The 5082-nt window shown below is 44.8% G+C and overlaps 1 long non-coding RNA gene across 1 annotated transcript; it reads left to right on the top strand.

Annotated features, from left to right (window-relative positions):
* Positions 1–3121: 3121 nt before the first annotated feature.
* Positions 3122–4711, top strand: LOC138515622 (uncharacterized). Its single transcript, XR_011282114.1, has 3 exons — positions 3122–3191; positions 3362–3514; positions 4159–4711. It is a non-coding gene; the product is annotated as an uncharacterized lncRNA (long non-coding RNA).
* Positions 4712–5082: the final 371 nt, after the last annotated feature.

The following is a 5082-nucleotide window of genomic DNA, read 5'->3' as shown; positions in this document are numbered from 1 at the left end:
GGGCGCGAACTGGCGGGGACGGGAGGAGCCCTGGGCAAAACGGCCGGAGGAGCGGGCCCTACCTCGTCCAGCCTTGTTAAAAACCTTTGGGGCAAAAACCTTTTTAATATTAACCTGCGCTTTGTCCAACGCTGTAAAGGTGTGAACATAAGCCGACAAGTCTTTCAGGAAAGAATCACCAAATAAATTACCCTGAGCCGAAGGGCCCCCTTCTCTTTCGGCCATGTCTGCCAACTTGGAATCCAACCTCATCAATAAAGATTTTCTCCTCTCCCTACATATGGAGGCATTGGCGTTGCCGAGCAGGCATACCGTACGTTGGATCCAACCCCTTAAAGCGTCAACATCAACCGGGGTATTAGAGGTCGCCGCCTCTTCTGCCATTTCAAAAATTTGCGTGACTGGACCCAGGATGTCCAACAGTCTGTCTTGGCAACTACGCCACGCTTTATCGACCCCCTTCTTGGGGTCCTTCCCTTTCTGGGACAGAAAAGCCGCCATAGACTGGTCAATTTCTGGCGCCAAAGCCACCTTGTCTGCAAGCATAGGTCTGGGACACTCAGACCGCAACTTATTACGATCCTCTTTGGGCATAGGGCGCCTTATCCAGAACCTGAGGAAAGAGGAAACCTCCTCTGAAGGCTGCCACTCGGCCGACCTGGGGTGTTGAATTAGGGCAGGGTCAAAGAAAGGCACACCACTACCATCAAGCAGGGGTGATTTCTGAGGGCGCGCAGAAGTCACTTTCTTTTTCCTCCTCTTAGGGGGCGAATCCGAATCAACAGAGCTCTCCGAGGATGACACCGCAATAGGGTACTCCTCTGGTGCAAAATGTGCATGCGCAGGGCCGGGTGTGGAAGTGAAAGGTTGATGAGACTCTTCCCACCCTCTCTTTAAAGCTCTGTTTGGGGAAGATATGGGAGAAATGGCCATGGGGGGACTGAATTGTCCCTGGATATGTTTAGTTTTGGCCGTACACTTTTTAGGGGCCAGGGGTGCAACAGAAGGGGAAACCTCTTGAGAGGGGTGGAAATCCGCAATGCGGGATATTAATCTGTCAAAGGCAGACGCCAAGGTGTTATTTAAACCAACTAAAGCAGTGTCCAAAGAGGACTGGATAGCCTGAGTCACCGAAGGCTGGGCATGACAGGATTGATCACCCATAATCTCTCCAGCCCTTTCACTTTTCTTGGCAGTACGTACTTGAGTGCTGGCATCAGCAGAGGAGGGGAGCACCCCCTTATCCATGACAGCACTAGGCAGTATTCCACTCGGAATATATATATATATATATATATATATATATAATATATCAACGACAGCCGGGCAAGCTGACAACCAATGAAGCCTAGCAGGCTTAACCCACAATACCTTCCGGTATAAATATCAGGGGAGAGGGTCCCTTATGCCTCACCCAGGCAGGAACTGCTAACTAGCAGTAAAAGCATGCGAGCAGCGTGAGGGAAAAAAATATTAAAGGCAACACATTTACATACATAAATTATTCCAAATTATATATTCAATATTCATCCACAGAAAAAACCTAGGAAGACAGCAGGCTCGAACTGCCGACCTTCGGCACACCACAGCGTGTGCTAAGAACGAGGACGAACGCGCGCGCAGCCTGTCAGAATACACGCTGACTGACTCAGGCCGCCGCGCTTGAAAACAACACAGCCGGCGGCGCGGCCCTGAACAGGGGCGCGCCTGCCTCAGAACGCGGAGAGCGTTCGAAACAATGTGTCCCAAAGGACCGACACAGCTTGTGGGAGGGAACGCACGCCCTTCAGGCCTACGCGCCCAAGCCACGGAGCGGGCACCAACGAAACGCCACGCTCGTGTGTCAAGAAAAATATAACCTGAAGGAAAGTCAAAGAAAAAAGCACACGCTTCGAACAAAAACGCCGTAATAAGGCAAACTTAGTAAATAAAGCACAACTAAGCAATACAAGCAATTCCTACAGACAATGCCACAATGTAGCTAAGGAAAACTGCAGGTGTGACTTAGCTGTGGGTCAGCAGCAAAGAAAGAGGGGGAGTTATTAAAGGAATGGACCTATATGGGATGGGCTCGCTCCCTATTGGCTACCTACAGGGCATGACCTGCCCTCCATGTTGAACTGGGATGTTCCCATTGCATTGTTATAATTTCTTGTTTGTTGAAAATTTCGTTTACAAAGTTTTCTTTCTTTGCTGCTGTGGATCTCAGTAAAGATTGTAATGCATAATATGAGCCTCCTGTCTTGCCATAGAATTGGCACATTCTCCTAGGGGGCCGAGTGCCCAGTGGAGCAACCAATGTGCGCGTTTAAAAGAGGGCCTTATTTGAAAGATCTTCTTACTAAGAATGATATAACCAAACGTCACCCTCAACAGAGAAGCATCACAGAACTGTGGGGGTTACCGTAACTAGTAGGTTATGCACCATCCGGCCAATGTACCAATTGCCACCTAACTAGTAGATCGGTGCAAGTGGACATAGGTTTAAATACACTATGGTCTCAGAATAAATTTACCAATTGCAACACAGATAATGTAATTTATGCAATTTGATGCCCGTGTAACAAAATGTACATAGGCATGACTAGCCGTAAGGTGAAAGTAAGAATTTCTGAGCACAAAAGTTGTATTAAAAATAAAGTGATCACAGCCCCACTAGTGAGTCACTTTCACTTTCTGATGATGAATCACAAAGAAAATGATTTGAGGTGGACAGTACTCCTCAGTGTTAACTCAGGTCCAAATGGTGAGTCTGTCACCAAAAGATTACAGACAAAAGAAACGTGGCTCATTTTTTTGTGTAAAACCACAGAACTGGGGCTTAATGAGGCCATCGATTGGAATGGCATAGGTTGAGACCATTGTTAATGGTGCAGAGACACAGGAGCACTTTTTATGAGTCCGGGGTCCCCTATGCTAATTGTTTTTCTCAAGGCAAACTGTGGAAGTGGTCTTGTATTTTATAAAGCTCCACTGCGGTTTGCAGGAAGCAGAGGCTGCTGCTCACGTTAACGGCAGGCGGGCCGCAGCAGGCCACTAATTGGGTTACACCTAGTATCAGGTGTTAATCATTACTAATTGGCTGCTATTTAAGTCATGTAGCTCGAGACCCGTGGTGCTGCAGAGATCAGTCAACAACATCGGTCAAGGTACGCGCAGACACAATCGAGACGGCTCCAGTATTTTGCTAAGTAAGTGGCAGTTAAGTTTGCATTTCATTTTATTTTTCGACTGAGGTTTTGGAAAGTGTGTCGGTGTAATTTTTCGCACTCACCACAGTATTGCAGTAATAACAGTTAGAGACCTTTTTATGTTGATTAAAGACCCTTTGAGCAACCCGTGTTTGTATTGTTTAACACAGGTTTGTCTCTGTCTCTTCCTGTGATACATGGACGGCGCTGCCACGTTCCCCATTCATCACTTCTGCCGATTTGACCGCACATGAAAGGGACATCGGAATTTACAACATGTCAGTGTCTAATGGCAGCGAGAGCGGCTTATGACTCCATCAAGGGTAAGCCTCACACCCTTCTTTCGCTAATAGTGGTAAATGGCAGCCAGGGTACCATTCCCCGTTTGAATATGTGTAAATTGCGAGCTGCTATTCGTACTGAGGCCCAAAAGAGTGTTCTATGTCTATGGTCCCTTTGAAGGTGAGCCTCTCTTTTTAGATGCAAGAGGTGAGGTCTGTAGGTTAGGACAGCCAGCTGGTGCCCATAGAGTGCAATTTATTTATTTATTTATTTTAGTATTTGTAGAGCGCACTACAGCCCAGAGGCAACGAGGCGCTATAAGGAGATTTAAAGAAGGCTTGCTTGAGGGTTACAATAAGCGGCCCTATATGGTATACTTAGGTGTTACAGGGTTACAGACGATATACAGTCCTATTACATAGTTGCAGCGGGTATACAGTGAAGGTTACAGTTGGCAATAGCAGCACGTGTGCTTTCGGACGTGATACTGTGCACTATCATTCTCTCTGGAGAGAAAGTGACTGTCACATAAATGATAGGGTACCAAATTGGTTGGCAACTTTGGTATGTTGTGTACAGGTCCCGAGGGAGAGTTGTTTTAATAAAATGTATTTTGGTATGACTCAGAGGTTTAGTTGCTTGGTGCACGTTTTCTCAAATTGGTGTATTTTTGTTTTGTTTGCAGAGTTGGTAGTGTCTACTATGATAACCGGTTTACCCATCCGTCTTGTAACATTAATTGTGAACTATACGGTGAGCCATCAACAGGACAACTATATTCCTGTTTTTGTGCTTCAAATGACCAGCTTATAATCACAGCTATTTTTCTATGTTGTCCCTCCCTAGGTTGCATGAAGTCCACTGTGATAATATAATCTTGTTATATGATGTTTTAGGAGCTAAGACTGTTTTGATAAATCGCCATCTTTCTCACCCCTGAAGTTCTCACATTGTTTTCACTAGTGTTAGAGAACGAAACATGTCGGTTTTTTCTGTGTTGTACTCTAACCAACACTGTACAATGAAGAATTGAATAATTGAGAACCGCATATCAGGTTTGATGCAGATTAATAGTATAAGATCATAGTGTTTAAAGAAAGTACCCCCGGACTATCTTTGCTATTTAATAGGAGTGTTTTATCACTTTATAGGGTCTCTTTTTCTGTACCATTAGTCAGTTGTCTCTGTTAATTAGTTCATCAGATTAGATTTTTTTTAGAGTGTTTGAGTTATGGTTTAACTACACTTCGTAATTTGTATATTCAAAATGATAACAGTTCAGTGTTTTTTGCTTTATTTTACAATCATATAATGACCATATTACTGTCAATTTAATAAAATATTAAAAGTGTATGTATTACCCACTGGCATAATTGGTTTGTTTGCTAAGGTGGCCATCTGATTGGTGGGTTTCATGCTTAGGGATGTCCCACATAGGAGCCATGAGATTCTCTTGTTAAGCAGCCTTATTAAGGGGACGAATCTCGGGGCTATTTGCATTCCCCTGAGTCTTTCTTTTGTTAAATGGTGCTGAGTCAGTGACTCTCCACATTCTCTTTCGTAACTTTCACTCTTTATCATAGGGCTTTCTGCACGCTTTAGCAGACTC

Source organism: Ambystoma mexicanum, chromosome 6q (genome assembly GCF_040938575.1).
Source record: "Ambystoma mexicanum isolate Mex_15411 chromosome 6q, UKY_AmexF1_1, whole genome shotgun sequence".
Classification (NCBI taxonomy): Eukaryota; Metazoa; Chordata; class Amphibia; order Caudata; family Ambystomatidae; genus Ambystoma; species Ambystoma mexicanum.
This window is presented reverse-complemented; position numbering and strand designations above follow the sequence as displayed.